The 20378-nt window shown below is 38.5% G+C and overlaps 1 protein-coding gene and 1 long non-coding RNA gene across 4 annotated transcripts in view; one reads left to right on the top strand and one right to left on the bottom strand.

Annotated features, from left to right (window-relative positions):
- Positions 1–20378, top strand: part of CSGALNACT1 (chondroitin sulfate N-acetylgalactosaminyltransferase 1) — a 42012-nt gene that overhangs the window by 1653 nt on the left and 19981 nt on the right. The window contains exon 3 of one of the 3 annotated variants that reach the window (XM_071431733.1): positions 5436–5545. The exons of the other annotated variants lie outside the window; for them this stretch is intronic. The gene's annotated coding sequence lies outside the window, so the exon portion shown is untranslated. The remainder of the gene's footprint in view (positions 1–5435; positions 5546–20378) is intronic. 3 annotated transcript variants of the gene reach the window in all.
- Positions 1438–13009, bottom strand: LOC139592198 (uncharacterized). Its single transcript, XR_011679937.1, has 3 exons — positions 12875–13009; positions 3481–3617; positions 1438–1593 (listed from the first exon to the last, which is right to left on the bottom strand). It is a non-coding gene; the product is annotated as an uncharacterized lncRNA (long non-coding RNA).

Below are 20378 nucleotides of genomic sequence, written 5' to 3'. Positions count from 1 at the left end.
TTCAAGCAATTTAAGAGCTTGCCATTCAAGGGATGTTAACTTTTCTTTTCTGTATCAAGGTTGCAGTTTTCATAATTCAAGATTTTTGCTCATGCTTTCTATAGTTTTCTCATTATTGAAATCAATCTAGCTGAATATTTGGGGCATCTCTCACAAAGGGAGTTTGTATCTTTTAAGGCAGACATACTGTACTGCATGTGTAGAAACACTTTTGATTTAGCAAAATGTTTTAAATCTATCTTGTTTGGCTCCTCGCATCTCTGAAGCTGTTTGCTGTTTGAATTCCACCTAGTGTTAGCTCCATTCAGACGTGTCCTTTAACAGTTTGTCAAGAGGTTTTTTTTTACTTGGGATGGGGTAAGGAATGATAGAGGGCAGAGTTACAAAGTTACACTAAACTATTTTTCATTTTATGGAACAAAAATATTTACCACTGTAAACATTTACAATATTCAAATGAATAAATTAATTCTAAGAAGGTTTAAAACTCATTGAGGCTTAACTTTCTTTAATCAACATTACACCAAATCTTATTATTTTCTGTCATCTTATTTTTTGGAGTTAGAAATCCATATCCTGTCACAGTGCAAATACCCACTTTATGTCTGCAACGTCTTTTCTCTGTCAAAAAAAATTTCCTTTATTTCTTATTCTTAAAGTTATCTCAAGTTGAATGTTCCTTTAAAAACTTAAAATTAAGCAGTATAATAAACTAATGCAGTCTTTATAGAACATGTTTTCTGAACCTTTTTATGAAAAAAATAGATAGGATCTCTGATTCACCATCCCTGGCAGAGGGTGTACTGGGCTGCCTCCCTTCCCTTCTGATCTCTGGTTTGTGAGTAGCCAGTACTGATTTCCAAATCTTATTAGAGTCTCACCATGATGTGTTGACATTTCTATGGACATTACTTTGCCAGAAAACATGAATGGAAAAGGAGGATAAGTGATGTGTATGGCTTGGTGTGTTTTTTGGGAGTTGATGTAGTATCTTACTGGATTCCATCCTTCTTGCTTTCCATGACTTACTGGAAGGTGTTCATTTTTTTCCATGATGTTTGTGGTGTCAGCTTTCTATCTAGTCAATGTAGCAGAGCTCATGGCTTGCTATATTTCACCTTGCATGCCCCAAACTGGGCTCCTATTACCTGGTTAACTGAGTGCTTGTTTTCTTACCTGTGTCTTGCCAAGGAAAGGCTCATTAATCTAAACCATGCACTATTCAAGAGAGGTTAAGTGGAAATGCACTATGAACTTTTGTTTGTAACAGTTAAAATCAGCAATGCACTTAGAAACACTTACTGAAGATATGGACAAAAAACATAAGGCAAAAATGCTGAATCTATTTACACCTAGCTTCTATTTTCTTTCACCCTGTCCTGCTGACTTGATCCTCTTCTGACAAAATTTTTTTGTTTGCATGTAGCTTACCTTTCAGGCCACATCTTCTAGAGAAAGCCTGCTCACAAGCCTCCATCCGTTAGTTACCCTCTGGTGAGAGAAAGCTCTGTCACACTGCATCTTTGTCCACACCAACATACCTCAGGGCATTTTCTGATTCTTGAAGAAACTCTCATTTTTTATTCAGTTGCACTACAAAAGTTTTGAGACAGTGCAGTGTTAATCTTTCATCCTCAGCTGTTTGTGTGTACCCAGATAAGATGTCATCATTGTCCTCAATTGTTTCCTTGTTAGAGACTCACAGATATCTTTATTAGTGTAGGTGTTACATTCTTATATTTGACTGGTTAGTCAAAATAGGAGTAAATGTCTTCCCCTCACTTTGGGACTTAGTTTTCAGAAAAATGTCTTCATGGTGAGCTGTATTCTCTACCAATGAGTAAATTAACACATTCAATGTTGTGCAGAGCTGTCTCTTTCCTCTGACATGGAGACAGAAAGTTGATTGTCAGAAGATAGCAGAGAGCTGTGTGTTTTTTGGTTTTGTTAAGGTACCTCAGTGTGAGAGTAGTTACAGTTCTGGATTCTGTTTTCAGGTTTATCATCAACAGGTTTATGTGTTTTAGGCTAAACTGTACTTTTTTAGCCCACTTCCATGCCAATGGCAATGTTCTTAAAAGTACATTGCATTGAACATTGTTTAAGGATCATCTAGTTCCAACCCCCCTGCCATAGGCAAGCACACCTTCCATTAGATCAGGCTGCATTGCCTTGATAACAGAAAAATGTTACTGAGTCACCTGGACATGAGCATCATCCTCCTAAAGTAACAGAACAGTGATGGAAACTCTACTGAAGTTAAATCCTCAGAACTGCTTTTTCCTTTTTCCTCTCCATTATGTGTCTGACAGTGGTTTGCAATTTACTGGCAAGAAGACATGGAGCAATATGCACTCCAGCAACATTGGAACAGTATGTAGATACCCCTGGGAATTGTTTCTACTGGAGATGGCTGGGCAACAAGAGGTTTCTGGCTCGCTGTTTCTTAAAAGAATTTTTTTTTTATAGCTGAGGCTATAAATAGTTGACAGTTCTTAAATTGAATAATCCCAGCTTCCTTTCCAGGATAAGAAACTGGATCAAGATTTTCAAAGCCAAAAGTCTGCAGCCCAATATATCTATTAATCATCTGCTCATAATGTTGCTCGGATTTTGAGGCAATTCTCTTATTGTTCCTGTTTTGTGTATGGTGAAAAGACTCACATGGAATCTTGCCACTGGCCCAGTGGCAGAACCAAAAGCTGGACTTTTATGTCCTCCATTTAAGGTCAGATTTTTGCCTACTAGATTATGTTTTATTGTATAGCCATATTTAGAAATCAGAATCACTTAATTCAAACTAGTTGAGTGATCTGTAACTTCATCTGGTTTACTAAGAGATAATTTCTTTTGAAAGTTGGCTTAATAAAGAATTACAGGCCAAAATGTTCAAACCACAGGAGTGATTGAATATCCAAAGGCCTCCCAGGCACATGCACCAAGGCAGAGAGTTTCAGAGAGTTTCATGTTACCCAGACCAGTACTGAGGTCAGTGGTTTGTGTTGCACTCACACCTTTTGCTAGGATGTGAATGGTGAAAGGAAAGGAGATGTTCTGTCACCTGTGCTGCCATTCCTGCTACCAAGGCGGTACTTCAACTACATCTGGGAGGGCAGAATATTTCAATCTTAAAAGTGGGATTTTAATACTTGTACAATTTTAAGATTTTTCCAGTATTTTCCCCTATGAATTGATTTAATAGAAGGTAGTTATGAAAGTCCTGACCATGATCATAACAGAGTTAGACAGAGCTACATGTGCCAGGGATCAGTGGTAATCACTCAGTGAAATAAGTGGCTTCCAGTTTTTAAGGGTGCAATTTTATTTTTTAGCTTTTGTAGCCAGTCACCCAACCCCTGATAGGACAGTTAAATTTCAGCTTGCCCAGACCAGAGTATGTCTATATTTGAGTTCTTTGATTCATGTATCCTATCCTACAACTGATATTTTCATTAACATTTACAATGACCACGTACATACCGTCTTTCTTCACAGAGGGAAACTTTGAGTTGTATTGATTTTGAAAGGAGGAGCTTTACATCAAATAGTCTTTCCCATGTGTGCTTTTAATGTGGAGCCAGTATTTTAGGAAAGCATTCCTCTTCAGTTAGAATAGTCTGAAAATAGAGGTAATAGAGGTAAAGTTTTGAAAAACCCTTTGTACAGGAAACTTTGTATTATTTTATTTGTGAGAAGGTGTAGCCTTTAGATTTCAGGGAAGAGATTTTAAATAAACTTTGGGAAATCTTGTAAAAAGCTATTAGCCAAATATAAAGTGGTGTGCATAGTGAATCATGTTACCTGCACTGCTTTTTTCTCATCATACTTCTATTAAGTAAAAAAACTGTCTGAAGGGAATATATAACACATCATAATGTTACCTCTAATCCTAGCAAATTTAAACAGAAATAATTTTAGATTAATGAACTTACTGTGAAAGTATTGGTTGCTAGCTTAAAAATTGATACAGAGATTTGTTTGAGCCACAGGGATAGAAAACATGCCACTGACCTTTCAATTTACAGGATAGTATAAGATGATTTTATGAGATAAAAGTCAGTGGTGAAGTTTTCTGATACTTAATTGAACTATGTATATAAATTTATGAATTAATAAGCTACTCCAAAAATATAGCGGCTTTCTCTGAAAATTGTTCAGGAAATGAAAAGCACTTACATAATGTTAAAGGAATGAAAGGAAAATTTCTTAGCATTAGAGAAAGGAAAATAAAGCTTCACTCTAAAATCCTTAGGAACTAACTACACTAAGAAACTAGATCTTCACAAATTAAGATACCTGCAAAACAGTTTTGAGAGCACATCTCAGAACCCCTTAAAAGTATTGTTATGAATTGGTGGCCCTAGTTTTCTGATGGGGACAAAAAAAGTTTAGAATTCAGTGGGTATGGATGTTTGCATTTGTCCAGTGTGGTTTAGACTTCATTTTTCTTCCTTGCTATTGGATCTGCCTTTTGCTATGACAGCCAGATAGAAGAAGCTGAAGAAGGCTGCTGTAACACACCTTGTTTGCCAGCAATTCCAGGGAGTGGCAGGAGAGACAGAGCTATGTGGGGTGCCTGCATGTGCTGTGTACTCCAGCTGCATGAGTATGTGGGGAGCAGAGCACTTCAATTTCACCAAAGCACCTCTTATACTGGAGTGCTGGTTCTTCCTGGTTAGCACAGGTGGGCAAGTGAGGAAGTGAGTCATGTCCAAGGAAAATGTAAGCTTTTTTTAGAGATTTTACAGATGTATGTGACTGAATTTTTCCAGTAAATTCAGGGCCATAATTTTCTTACTTTCTTTCAAGCAGTTAATCTGCTTGAGTTGGTGAAAACAGGCTCATCTGGTGGTAAAGCTTTTTCGTTTTCTTAGGGTACTTGTCCATTTCTCATACTCTGATTAGAATCTTTTGGGCTATTAACTACTGCTAAGGTCAAAGCTTCAGAGCCCAAGTAAAAAACTTGTCTGGCAGCTACTTAGTAATATTGTAAACTTATTAAACATCAAGAGAAAAAGAGACACAAAGGTGTGGATTAGATTTATGAATTAGGATTTAAAATAAAATCTCAATTTTACCTCTTTTCTAGGAGAAAGGAGCTTGTAAAATGCATTTGAAAAGGCTTTGTATCTCAGTTGGAACCCTCTGGCATTTTACTGAAGTGATATTAATTTGTTTTCTAACGTCCATCACTGATATCAAGGATTTTTCACTTGTTTAATATTACACTATGATTGCACTTTCATGCAACTCCGGCACGCCCTTTATGTGGGTCACATATTCCTCGTCCTCCTCTATATTGGTCTAGCATTTCTAATTATTTCCATATTCATGGAGCTCAGTCACTACACAGCCAATTGAAACAGGCAGGCTGCTCAATGTCTTTTCCACTCCAGGAGTAATTTAATCAGGGAGTGATTGCATTATTTTTTCAGAGAGCTGAACTGTGCGTGCCAGGTGATCTGCAGCGGAGAAGAGCATCATTATTAAAAGGCTCAGACGTTCCATGCCATTTGTGCTTCTGTGACTTGTAGTGCAGCTAACGGTACTGTCCTGATGTTTCTTCTCATGTGCATGATTCAAATGTAGTCAGTTAGAGGAGGTAGAAAAGAGGATGGATGGATGGATGGATGTATCAGGGGACTGAATTTATGCTGCATGAGACTGAGTTTCAAAGATGTTGGGTCCTGTGAGATCCTTCATCGCTGCTGTATTTGTTTTACAGAAGTGCTGGTAGTCACAGAGCAGATTAAGTGTATTTCTTTAGCTTCCTTTTGAAGTTCCATCCTGGAGTTAAAAAATCTTACATGGAATTTTGATATTGGTTCATTCCCACCTAAATATTTCAACTTTCATAAAGCGGCAAAGGAGAGATTTAGCTTTGGGGGAAAAGCCATCAGGGAGTTCTTGCATCCATTATAATCTTCATCTGGGCTGATAATGTGCTCAAACAACCAGAGGGAATAGGTAAGCCTTGGCTGTCACAGGTACCTTAGAACCATGAGGATTTCCTTCCACTGAGAAGAGCCAAATGGGTGTCCCTTGCTATCAAAGGGAGTCCAAGGGAAGGGTAAGCTCTTTTCCAGAGTTACCAAGGAAAGAGAGAAGGTGTGGGTGAGGCAGATCACAGAGGGCTTGTGTCACAAAGAGCTATGCTGCATCAATTTCTTGCTGCTGGGGACTGTTATTTAGATGAACATTGGGTACAGGGGACAACTACATTTTTCTTTGGAGTCCTTGGGCTGGATTACAAGCTTCTGGGCATGATTCCATGATGGAAGAATGGCACAGGTGAGGTGAGCATCGCCTTGGGAGTGCCACTGCAAAACTATCCTGAGGTCCCCTTTCAACCTGGTATTCTATGATTATATGATTCCTCAGTAAGACTTTTCTGCTATTTCTTTTAGGAGTTGTGTTTTCACTTTTGTATTGTCTTTCAAAAAAATAGAAATTGAAAAAAAATTATGTATTCAAATGATGAGAGTCAAATTGTGTCCACAGCTCCTCTCAGCTGAGTATGCACAATAATTAGGTGATTGGTGATAAAATCATCTGAATCTTACAGTCACAGAGTCAGTTAGACTCTGTCTAACTGATACTTGAACCTTTACAGTGGCATGTTAAAAGCTTTCATGTTGGTCTAGACTTCTTTAGTTTCTTGTTTCCTCACTGCAGCTGCCATGGGCATCGCCAGTCTGGGCACATTTTCCCCCTCCTATTTGAAGTACATAGACATTTTCCAATTAATATTTATGATAACATACCTGTGGAGAGGGAAAAACTCCAACCTTCTAGAGGTGAAAGTCTGATCTAGAGGTGAAGTCTGGTCTTTCACCCTGATATTTTTGGAGAAGCAGTATTCAGCGTATTAATAGTGATGCTAACTCTTACACTGCTAGGGTTGAATCTGGATTGTCCAGTTCCAAAATGCATTTCAGTTCAGTATCTTGTTATGCTTCCTTGCATGATAGTGAAGAGAAGAAGCTACAGCAAGTTATTTCATCTTAAGTACATATCCACTTCTGTTTATTTTCATCATCTTATCTAAATGCATAATATCAGTGATGATACAGTGGGCATCATCATTGTCTTTGCTACAGCTGGAAATATCAAGAGGAAGACAGGGAAATGACTTGCTCAGGATCATCTTACCTTCAGGAAGGAGACTTGGCCTGCATATGCTGCTGTTCAGTCCCACAATATAGTGACATATATATCTGTCATGTAGGAATTGATCAGGACTATCTTCCAGACCAGTTTCCAGACTCTTTCCTTTGGAAAGATATTGGAACCTGCATGTGGTGACCTAGGAAGTGCAGTAGTGTTTTGAAAAGTTCTGATGTGCTGCACGCTCGTCACCTCAATGCACGGAGAGCTTTTGCTCTTTCTTACAGTGTTCTTTTGTTTTTACTCCATGGGCTTTCTTCAAGAGAGGACCTATTTCGCTATATGAAGGCTGTAGTGTACTTTTGCCTGCTGAATGATACAACTTCTGAGCTGTTGCTCCTCAGCTTATGGTACACACTTAATACTAAACTTTTGGTCTTTCTCATCAAACTGATGTGTATGGTCAGTAGCAGTTCAAGGCAAATATTTCAGATCTCTTAGGACTGAAACAACAAAGCCAAGCCAAAAAAGTGTTACCAGCACTTTTTATATTGCACAGGACAATTTCCATTCAGCTATATCTATTTTCTGGCTAAATATTTATTTGTTTTCCTTGGATATTACATCTTTTTCTTAATTTTGATCTCTTTTAAATTTTTTATTCTCTTTCATCTTTCTGGTGTTCCAGATTAAAATGAATTCACTTGCATTCCTCAAGATTGTATCAAGGTAGAGGAGAAGAATTTCTAAATTGCATTGTTGTTTTTTAGATCAGAAAGCAACTATGACATGAAAACTTATCAGTGAAGATCTGTTGCAATTTACAGAGGAAAAAACCACTGATGTCCTTGTGTTTTGATACTTATGTCAAAATTAAGGCCTGAGTCTGCATTTGATTCTATATAAGCTGCAGCTAGAATTGGATTTTTGACAGTTTCCAAAGCTAAAACTGACATGGAGGTGCCTTTGTTTTCACAAGTTCCAAAATAGCTGTTTTAAAATTAATCCAGAGAAGGCTGAGGTGATACAGGAGGCAACACAGAAATGAAAAGCTTCTGTCTTGCCCAGTGTATTATTCATCAAGCCTAGGATACCAAACTGGGCTGCAGTATCACCACTCTGATATATTGACACTTATTGCCAATACTGCACTTCTGTGTTCTCATCTATTGAATAATCCTGTTTAACGCCCAGAAATGTCAATTTAACGGAAATCTGGTAGGTCCCAGTAATTTAAATTTGACTCCTGCTGAGACAAGACAGCGATTGTATGTTGTTATTATGTTTCTGCCTTTTTGGTGCTTCATACTTTGTGTCCTCATACCTGTCTCCAGAATACAGTCTCTTATGCTGAATATCTGCTTTTGTCCAGGTTTCCACCAAGTTGACAGCCTCCCTCTTAGGCTGGCCTAAATTGTGATGTACTTACCACAATAATTTCTGTCTTTCCTCAGGCATTTCAGTATGTGCAGTCCTGGGAGCCTGGACTTGATGTCTCTTTCCAGGGTTCATTTGATTTCTCCTATTTTTTCCTCTGTCTCAATGTCTGATTAGTTTGATACAGTTCACATAACTGTACTGTGATGCTAACTGCATTATATCTGAGTAATCCAAGACATGCAGACTGACATTTGATTTTCAGTGGAATAGCAACTGGGGAAGAGGTCTGGTTTGTCTTCACAAATATATTCACATGCAACCTATATTGTCATACGTTATTTGTGCAAGGATAGGCTAAAAGGTTCTGAAAGATGGAAAATAATAACAAATTCCTATGAAGTAATGTTGGGGTGCTTGGCAAGCAGTGCAGATATGTACCATGGCCCTGAAGTTCCACATGGTAGAAGGAAACACAGAGAGGCTGACAGAGATCAAAGAAGTAACACTGATAACCTATAAGGAACTGGCAAGATCCTCTTCAGTTTCTGCAGAGGAATCTGGGTTCAAGCTTTTTGGGGATGTTTATTGTTCTCTGTCTCAGGAGCTCAGTTAGGAGTCCAGAGTGCTAAGCTGAGGTGTGCTTTTGGTCAGAGAGCAAGTGCAAATTTATGCCAGAAATTTCCTCAGAAAATGATTATTCCATGTGGCTTGTGGGAGATATCTAGGCTATGTTTTGACCTTATATTTCAGGCTCTGTTGCTGCTCACCATGGCAATGGGAACTGTGGGGAAATGCTGGTTGTAAATAAGCACTGATACCTTTGATTCAACTGCATCACAGGACATGTGACCAGGAGTGTCTGAAGTGCAGAGCAATGGGCCTGGGGAGGGAGGCAGACAGTCAAAAGTCTATGGGGAGGCAGAAAGCCAGATAGAGGCACCTCCCTAGGGTCAGAGAGAAGGACTAAGTTTTCATGTGGGGATGTGTCCTTTCTGATGCTTTTTTTTTTCCTGCCCTGGTTTACTAAGTTCCAGTAAACAAATAAAATATGTTCTCTTTTTGATGTAGCTTGGCTGAGTCACTACATTTCATAACAGTCAGAGGTGCCCAGAAAGTTTGTTGTAGCTGGATTCAGGCCTATTGGACTTGCTCAGATAAATACACTTGGTAGAAAGAGGAGTGTTAAGAGCTTTCTAACCCAGCCTACCTTTGGGAAGAAAAAAAGCTGGTAGAGGCTGCACAGGGAAAATAAGAGAGCAAATTGAATGAGGATCCCTGTGCACTTCTTCCTGGGGAGAAGTGTAGTTCGCATCCAGCCTCTGTTGAGCTCTCTAAGGCTCTTCTGATGTTCTCTGCAGATATGTACATCTTGAACATGTGGGGAGTTTTGTTGTTTTGTTGGGGATTTTTTCCCAAACACATTTCAGAATCCAGGCCAGCTACTACAGCTGCTTCCCTTCAGCAAAACTGCTTCAAACCATGCTGAGGTTTTGTGGCTCTTCGTAGCTGCTAACCTACTCACAGCCAATTTCCTCACTTTACAAGGGTATTTTAGCAATATAGTAATTCTAAGTTGTTCCACAAATGCCCTGTTTTGTCTCCATTTGTTTACTCCTCACTTGTTTCTTCCAAACATGTTTTTCCATCCCTTTAGCAAAGCCAAGTGAGTCCATAGTGCTCCAACAAAGGTATATCAGTGTTGATGGAGGAGACTGGAGGAATGCTTGAGGACAACACAATCCACCATTTAACCCAGTCCTTTCTGATTCCAAGGATGCAGATTTCAGGTTTAAGCCGAGTGGTTTGTTTTCCCACAACCATATGGCTTCTCTGCATGCATGTGGTCTGAGCATTAAGCAGCAGCAATAAGCAGCAGCAATCAGAGCCTGCAAACAGCCTGATGCATTAGGAAATCTAGACTGTGCTGCTTGTTTACTTGGATTGTAAATGTCATCTTGGCAAGTGATCTCCTGTCTTGCATACACAGTTTGTAAGTTCATTGCTGAGTTTAAATGGCATCAGCTGGGTAATGAATTTTAAGGTTTGTGTTTCTGTTCTTTAGTGACCCTGTGCACATGACGTGAAGGTGCAAAGCACCTCTGAAGCTCCTTTCAGATGTTCAATCACAGTGTATGTACTGAGCTAATCAGAGGGATTTGCCATTTTGATATTGAATAGATTAACTAAGGACTAAAAAAATATTACTGTAATTTTCAATGAAGTCAGGCATGGACTGGTCTAAATAATGGCTCTGGTCAGATGGTCTACTTGCAATGTTCATTAATAGCAGTTACTACTGCTGTACTGATGTTTTGGATGGACAAAATGCTTTACAAAGAATCAGTACTGATTGATATTCAGCAGATAATACTGTTCTATGCCTTGAAAAGAACATTTTTTTTTTTCCCTCCTTTAGAAATGAAACTAAAATTTCCACAATAAATCATTATGACCTTGGTAATAATTCAGTTTTTCCATTTAGGTGATACATAGATACTCTGCATTTTTTTTCATTCAAGTAAAATTTGGTAAATAAGACAAACCCAAAGTCTCTTGATCCCCAATCACAATGGCATTCCAGAATAAAAGGGAAAATTGTTGAGAACATGCCTGCTTATAGGGGGGGAAGTAGCGAAAGTTAACTAAATGTATCCAGCTATAGGGCTCTAAAAATAATTTTCATGTTGTGTCTGCACCTTTGAAATCTACCAAGGATGCATAAAATCAGATGTGTGAAAATGTTTGCTTTCCATCACTACAGCTGATTTGCTTTTAATAGAAAATTACAATTTGTAAATTCTTTCTCATTTGATTCCTCAGTAGTTACTGAAGTCAATGGTGTGACTTCCTCATGTTATCTGACAAGTATTAATAAAGTGTTGTGTCAGTGTTCCTGATTTTATGTTCCCTTGAATACAGAGGATTTTGTCTCTGGCACAGGTGTGTCTTGACGGTTTTCAGTTACAGCAGAACTACACATTACAAATGTTCCTCTTCTAGTATCATGTCATCATTATCTTGACTCCTTGTGGAACTTCCCCTTTTTCAAAAGAAAAAAATTTAGTGACCATCACAGTAATATCCTTTTTGTAAGATTTTTTTTGGTTACATGTTTCAGTATCTCTAATGAAATTCAAAGTTGAGCTCTACTTTCACAGTGAACCATCTCCTTTTAGCACCTCCTTTCAAGTAGTCTGTGCACTGTTTTAGTTGTGTGAGAAACCTTATCTAGACACCTCATTGCCACCCTGGTGAAAAAAAACAGTGTGTCCTTTAGAAAGCCTCCTCAGTGTTGCCAGGAATGGATGCAGTGTTTCCAGCTGAGATTGACCAGGTGTTTATTACACCAGGAAATGGCCATGCTGGGGTCTTCAAAATCATGCACTTCTGGTCTATAAAGTGTTTAAACTGTTCAACCGGGCTGTCTTCTGTGGGTGTGGTGGAAGCATTTTTTCATCATTTTGTTATTTTTTTCTGGTCAGCTTTGCAGACTGAAATGGATCACACCTGAGAACTGATCTGTCTAATGAGTATAGCCTGCATCTTGCAGTGTTGTGCCAAAGTGTGGGTTTGAGCTGAGGGATGGCTGTGTTTTGCCAGTGCTTTAGAGCATGAGCAGTTGAACTTTATTTCTTCTCAGGCCATAAAATATGCTGCTAACAAATGCTCTATTGCATGAGCCTCTAGTGCAGTGTGTATTCAGAGAAAGACTCTTAGATTGAGCTACTCTGGAAAAGGAGGCTGCCTAAAAGAAGCAGCTTCTTTTTCCACCCATTATATCTAGTTGTCTTTAGTTTTGCCCCCTTTGGCTGGACACCAGGGACCCATATCTACAGGGACTTCCATGTGCAGTTCAGCATCTGAGGAAGCCACTTCTCAGCTGCTCCTCTTGTCTCTCTTCAGGCTGGGAATCCTTTGCTGCCTGTGCTAATGGATATAGAAGGCTTATCCTATAACTGCAGGCTGGGGGTTTTGTGTGTAGCTGCCCTCCTTAAACTGCAGCTTTCTGCTTGTAAAGGAGAATGTGCTTGGAGGGAGTGAATTTCATGGGGCATCTCTTCTGGAAGTCAAGGAGTGTGTAGAGCCTCCACCCAGCAAATGGTGCACACATCAAAATAATCGTCCTGAGGGTGTGCCCTTCTTAAAAGTAGGAGGTGGAAAATGATGCTGTGAGATCATGGCAAGAGTATTTACCTCACATTTGCTCCTCAAATTCCTCCTTGTGCTCCTGTGTGACAGACTCATGTGAAATTCCAGATCTGTCAACAAATAAGGAACCTCACTGTGTAGCTGCAATATGTGCACAGTATTTAGTTTTAGACTTCTGATTTTAAAGGCTAGATGAGATTACAGAGTTCTAATTTCAAGGTATTTACCATTTTCTTACCCTTTTTCCTCTGGGCTGGAGTCACAGTTTGTACCATATTTAAGGTTTCCAGGCTGATTGCCAGCACTAATGCTTCATTTCAGTAGACCAGCCAAGATGGTTCTGCCAGGGCCTCTGAAGTGGCCTGCACATCTGTTAGGGAGAAAGAAGAAGCTATGGGCCACCATCTGATATTTGATACCTTGCTGTCATAACAGATTCATTGAGGGCCCAACTGGACCTGATTTCTACTGTGCAAAGTGTTGAACAGTAAGGAACACAATTGTTCTGGGAAGGTTTGCTGTGGAGAAATAGAAAATGGGTAGGAAAACTCACTAGAGAATGTGCAAGGAGTGATAGAAAATTGTGTAGCTTTCATCTGGAGTAGACCCCACTGACTGGGAGCCTGGACATTCTGAAAGGAATGCAGCAAGAACCCAGGTAGAGCAGTTGGCTCTAACATCACTGATAATGATGGCAATATTTGCCTCTGGAAGTTGGGATTAAATTGCTTTATTTCTTTAACCATCTGTTTGAAATAGCTTCTTACCATCTTTTTTTCTTTCATCCACAAATTACTTTTATATCAATATGCCACATTTTGCTGTACTAAGAGCCTCTCAAAGGCTTGCTATTTTTAGGCTTGTAATAATGGATGTGTGCATGACTCCTCAGCTAGCAAGCAGTTGTTAAATCAGACTGGTGCCTGGTTCTTGCATCTTTTTATATTTTGAGTCAACTGTATCTTTTGAGGTAGAATATATGAAATAAGCAGAAGTAGGTGTATAAAACCAAAGGGGAGGCCAAAACCATCTGATTTTCATTATATTCGTTCCCTTTTCTGCTGAGTGCATCTTGGGTGTGTTGGACTTGCTGGAGATACACTGAACTATTGCACTGTACAGGCAGGCTGATGTCTTGTAATCCTGTAAAAGTAACTAAAGTTAGAAGTAAACTGAATAAACAGTAGGACACTGGATTAGTCTTACAGGGGGCAAGTCAGTGTATAAAAGCTATCAGGAGGGATTCCACTCCCTAGAATGTTACCTTAGTTCAGTTGTGGCAGTAATGAACACACTGCAACTATGTAAAATAAGTTAATTGGCATTATGTGATGATGACTCTTAGGTGATTAAGTTAGCCAGGTAAATTCCCTGGGCTCCCATCAGGAATGTGGCTAGATGGAGTCCAGAAGACAATTCAGGAGCTAAGTGCAGGAGCCTGACCTTAGGTAATGTAATAAATGAGACCTCTCAGCAGCATATCTCTTACAGTAAACAAGGGAGAGTTCTGCCTATGATTGTCTGTAAGATATTCATGTTCTTTGAACTTTCCAGTTATTTACATATAATACACTTTTCTTTGTCTTTTTTGACTGCAGCTTAATAGAATCAAGTACTGATCAAGAAGAGTAGCTATTGAAATTGGTTGTCCTCTTTCAGAAGTAGCTAAAAGCAGTGCCTAAGCATGTAGTAAATGCAACTTCTCTGAGAAGGAGATGGGAAAATACCAATTTTGAAGCAATGAAAGTCAAAATTAGGGTAAAAATCCACAAAAGTAATGAAGGAAAGTAACATTTCCCAAACAGAAGAATTGTTTCTTGTGCATATCTGCAAAAATACAAACTTATGCTTGGGGAATAAATTGATCATCAAAATCAAAACATTAAAAAGATTTCTTTGCTTACAAGATTTTTTTTCACCTTCCAAAGCACTTGGTATCCTCTAAGAGATGCAATGTAAACCATTACAGAGATGGTTGATATCATCTGCTCTATCAGACAATTTTTCTTACCTATATTTTCCTTTAAGAACACAGGGATTTCCCACAGCTTCTTCAGTTTCACTGAGTTTTTGTCATGCTTTCAATGCAAAGTTTGTTGTCAAGGGTACGTGCCACAGGAGAGAATTAAACCACCAAAATCCCCTGGGCATGCACCAATCTAGTGCTTAAAAATTCTCCCTCTCTGTGAATTTTGTTTGAACCAGGTATGACTTGCTTTTTATCACATGGTCCACATCCACATGCTGACACCATTTGCTCATATTTCATTCTTTCCTGTAGGAACTTTCAGCTGCTGTTTAATAACTAACATGTTCCACCAAAAGTTACTTTCCTTCCTCTTTTAGACAAAAGGCTCTTAAATTCTCTTGACATTTGTCCTTAAGATGCCAGTCCTGGAAAACTCTGCCTGTTATTTTGACTGCAGTTGGAAAAAAGAGCTGCTTTTACATCCTTAGGAGAACAACTTTTCTTTTAGGGACTAATGAACTATTTGTAGTGAGACATTTCACTGCTGTTTCTAATAGCCCTTGTTGAACCCTTGCTCTGTGGTAATGGAACAACACAGGGAAAGAAAGCAGTGGAGATGTAGGGAGTTACACTGAGTTAAGCTGTCACAAGTTGGTACTGAAAATGGTATGATTTTAATATTTCACAGAGAACTGTGGAATATTAGGAGGGAATGGAAGAAAACTGTAAAGGCACAGCAGCAATTTATTCTTTTTGTTTCATTAGCTTACACAGCTGTGCCAGCACACATCCTAGCCAATCTTTGTTAAAATAAAAATAATGCTGTCATTTGAAGACAGGTTTCCATGTGGAGAAAAACAAAGACTCAGTAGCATAAAGCTTAAACTCATAAGGAAATTTCTTTAAGTATTCTGGTAGGCTATGAGATTACACTTTTTTCTCTATTCCTGTTTTCTGAAAAGCATTGCACCTAAGGAACAAGGATAAGCAGAAAAGTGTTTTCTTAAAAAAAATTAACTATCCTTAAAAAAAAAGTGTTTGCATCAATTTTGATACAAAGTTACATTAAACCGAGTCAGAGACTCGTGGTACAATGAGGAAAAATGACAGAGTAAGATCATATTGTGTGCATTATTTCATAACTTCACATGGAATGGTTTTGCTTCTGATTGAAGCCTGAAGTTCTTTCAAGGGATAGGCTCTTTGTAACTTTTCAGGAAATGCTGAGCTGATTGCAGGGTTTTCCTCTCCTGTGTAACAAAAGGGGAAAAAAGGATAGCTCTTGCTGGTAGGGGAAACTGACTTTACTTATGTCGTCAATCAGCTCTGTGTTAGGGAACCAGGATGCCTCTTGTGTAAACTGTTAACATTTAATGTATTTCTAGCTAAATGACTGGGTTTAAGGGCTATTGACAATATGCAATAACTGCAATTAAAATCTCCTTAATAAACTACAGTTTTAATCCCAGATACCAATACAGTCAATGAAGGAACTGAAATTTCTTAAGAACCAATGAGAAATTATGTTTATGGCTGTAATTTGGTATATAAGAGAGGTGTAAAATAGAATATCAGACTACTTGTTTGAATTACTTGTTAGAATTGCTTATAAAGCAATTGAAAGATAGATTCCATTTTTAATATGATTTGAGGATCAGAGATGAAAACTTAACCAAAGTAACTGTGATCAGGTGTCTCATTAACACTTGAAAATGTGGCTTGGTTTACTTAACTAAAGGATATAGAAATGTGAAGACATTTTTCATAAATGTAAAAGAATATTTTTTTCTTGTAGCCATTTGACCAAAAGCAGTTTTCTGTGGACCTGTGTGCATTCTGACACCTTCAAAGATACAGAAACTGACAGGAATTGGAAATTTGAAGCCCTGTGATTTGTTAAAACAAAGTAGGGATTCTCAACTTATTGAAATATTCTATTTAAAAATAAATCTATGTAAGTAATAAAATATGATACAATGATGAACATCTTCATTCTGTTGAAATCAATTGACCTGAATGAAAGTTTGTAGACAGCTGTGTTTTGCAAGATAGTTCTTTAATTTTTGGTTGTACTCAGGTTTGGTTTTTTTAAAATTCCTTTTTGGAAGAAGAATTTCATGGTCAAGAGGATAGAAAACTGTATAATATAAAATATTAAAAAGCCTTCCTTTCTTTTCATCTCTGCCTAGACCTTTGCTGTGATTTATCTTTTCAAGTTCCCATAGTAAAGAATAAGCTAGTTTAATGATGAAGGTGAAGTCAGTGAGATTCAAGTATTATGTGAGCTCCAAATTAAAAAATGGAAAACATATTTGGAAACTTCTTCTAGAAAGAGGAAAACTGTTTTACTGAAATAACTGAAAGAGCTTGGGCTTTTCAAAGAATTGCTAGGAGGTGGTTTCCTGGTATATCAAGGAAACCCTGGGCCTTTGACCAAAACCACGTATCAAAACAGTGGTGCTGAAGGAAAGGACACCTTGTGGCACGTTGTTTTCGAGTAACACTAACCTGGAGGAGGAAGGAAGTGGGGGCTGAATCAGGGCCCTGGCCTCTTCCTGTCAGTACAGACCAGACTGACAGCCAAATGCAGATCAGTGGAGCTTGGGGGCTGGTACAGGAGAGCTGTTAATGCTGCATGTATTGGTGCTCTGTGCAGAGCCTGGGTAGCTTCTCTAATTCTGAACCAGGTTGCAGTTGTTTTCTGCCTTCATGGTTATTAGTTTGTAGTCTAAAACTTGATTTTCTCCTGTAATGTAAACCACAGATTAAAAGTCATTTTGGTCAGCAAAATTAGTTCCTATCCTGCTAATTCTTGCTCAGCCTAGATAACCTACCTAATCCTTAATACCTTGGCTATCAAAATGTTTTTTTCTGTTGTCTCTTTTGCTCTTAATTATTTTATTTAAAGCTCTGTATTGATACCATGCTACCCAGAAAATTTAATTTCAAGTACAAGGAGCTCAAAATTTAGGGCTCTGCATTGCTATAAGAATATAACATTAGACTTCTGGGAGCCAGATGTCTCTTCTCAGTTCCCACATGCTGGACTCAGGAGGGAGGAAACCTCTTCCCCTGCCAACTCTGCTGGAGTTAATGAAGTTCAAGTCCACATCCAGCTTGGTACAGAGCATTCTAGCTGTACCAGGGATTTCTGGCAAGGAGAGGAAGACATAACCTCCAGGTCAGGCTGGATTGTTCAAACATCTTAAATCTTTATTGCTACCTTACAGGGACCTTGATGGGATAGATACCTCCAGTCCCTGTTACTGTACTTTATCACCTCACAGTTTTTCTCAAATCAGGGGGGTTTCACTGCACTGTGCACTTGTAGATGAAGGCCTGGACTGGCAGCTAAACATATGAAAGGTTTTATAGCCTTGACTAAAGAAGTCCTAGTCAAATATGGGAAGAGATACAAAATGCTTTCCACCCTGCAGCTCAGCCTAGCTAGGCTTTTCTGTTTCTGAACACAACTTAGCCATGCACGGATAAATGATGCTTTTGCTTAATTAGATAGGTGTTAAACCCTCCCTGATTCATGACCTACTGGGCTTCAGATTTCATTGAAAATCTGGCTGTGGAACTTTGGGATGTACATCTGGGAGAATCTTTGGGGTTCCTTGCATAAAGTGACATTAATATGAATTTTGTACAAGAAAATGTTTTAAGTAACACTCATGAAGAGATGGTCTAAACCAACAAGCATTCACAGAGTGTCCCCACATAGGTGTAGATCTCTTCAATTTTACAGGGCTTGATGCTGCTGACCTGAGCTACTTTCATAAAGCTGTGGACACCTTCATTCTTAAAAGGAATGACTGCTAATTCCTGTGGTGGCAGTCAGTTTTCTTTTGCTTGTGTAAATCACTGAGGGTGCATGTGTAAACATTTCAAAGTGAAATAATAGCATTTTTTCCGAGGTACAGAATTAAATGGATAAGCAAAATGTATCCCATTATTTGTTTTAATCAGGAAATACTAAAGGATTTAGTATTACTACTAATAATTATTTAATAATTTAATAATACTCTGATTCTAAGATATTTCAGAAGCTGGTATAGATTGGTGTTATGCTAAAGCTGAGTTAGTCTATCTGGAAGCTCTCTACATGCAGAGAAATTGAATTAGATCTTAAAATGAAGTAAATTAGAGTAGCATTATTTAGCTGTTCCCTGGATGTAGCTTGTCCTTGTTTTGTTAGCTAATTTCCTACAAAAAGAAACTGTTCTCAGCATGCTGCTATATTTGATGCTGTCTTGCAGCATCATATGATTGGACAAAAATGCTCCTCTTTTCCATATCTACAAAACAGAGATGGTACTCACCTAAATGAAATTAAAGTGATGATCATGTTCAGAAGATGCTGATCTTCTGGCTAAGTTGGACATCTCAGATGTCCAGCCCTGCCATCAATTTTTAGTTCTGGAAGCTATGATAGTTTGCTAATTTGCTCTAAAAAGACCAGGTTGAATTCCAGCTCAACTCAGAAGCATATTCCTCGTCTCCATTTTAGCAAAGTTCAAAACTCTTTTGGAGTAACTGAATTCCTAAAACTCCAGGCCAGAACCTGATTATGAGAAATGGACCTTTAGAGAAAAACCTTGTCTTTTTTTCTTGTAGTAGCATGGAGATGGTCTTTGTGAGTCACAGCATCTCTGCAGCAGCATTGCATTCTTGTTATCTCTTCTCTGCATTTTCTCTTTGGAGCCTGACAAGGCATGGATCAGTCATGTCCTTACTGGAGGAAGGACAGAGTGGTGGAAACTTGCAGAAAAGTCCTGTGAAGGCTTTTGGAAGTGCCCTATAGTACCCCCAGGTAATAGTTGCACTGAGGATGTGCAGGTTGTACATCTATAGATCAGCGTGTTTAGCAGAGAAGGGTGGTGTGTTTTGGTTGTAAAGTGGAAATCTGAGTACCTCATACAAAAAATAGCATTCCTAATACAGACCCTTGGAGTGGCTGGTTATTGATCTCTCAAGAACTGCCAGGTCTTACACAGATAACATTGCTCTGGGGCAGAGAAAGCAGTTTTAGGAGTGTTGTAGTTATTTGAAGTAATGGGGTTTTTATCAGAAAAAACAATGTTATTGGAGTGTGGAGATAATTTTAGGTTCTTTTCAGATGTAGTTAGAAATTAATTACTGCTTATCCTCTGTGTTTTTTTTTAACTTTAAAACTAGTTTTGTTAACATTGGAGAAAGGAAAGCAATGGTGCTTTCACTCTTTTGTGTGTATACACATTGATAAACCCACACACAGAATAGGTATGCACTGGGAGGACCAAGGGACCTCAGTACTCCTTTTGAGTGCTTTGTTTAAATAGAAATGATACTGTAGAAGAAATAATTATTACTGGATGTCTACTGTAAGAGTAATAATGGCTACTGTAGAAGTTAAAACAACTCTGGCATGTTTACTGCATATGACAGCAGAAGGCTTTCAGAGTAATCTTGGTTTCTGTTCTGGACTGTCTTTGGGAAAGTTCCCTTCATGAGCAGTGAGACCACATGTAAGTGGATGGTCTAACACAAGTACACATGGAGCTCAGAATTCAGCTAAAGTGGCACAGCAGATAAAGTTAATGCTTCACCCTTATAAGAGGAACCCAATTAAATTAGCAGAAATAGGGTCCAGATACTATCAAAGGCAAAAGTTAGGACTTCTGCACTGGTTTTGTAGCTTCCAGAGTGAGAAGTCTATAGCAATATCTTGAATATAAGCTGCTTCTTGAATGAAACAGCTACTTCTCAGTTCATTTACAAGAGGAAAATA

The sequence above is a fragment of the Agelaius tricolor genome, unplaced genomic scaffold (assembly GCF_023055355.1).
Source record: "Agelaius tricolor isolate 1412-34295 unplaced genomic scaffold, bAgeTri1.0.p SCAF_8, whole genome shotgun sequence".
In the NCBI taxonomy this organism is placed as follows: Eukaryota; Metazoa; Chordata; class Aves; order Passeriformes; family Icteridae; genus Agelaius; species Agelaius tricolor.
This window is presented reverse-complemented; position numbering and strand designations above follow the sequence as displayed.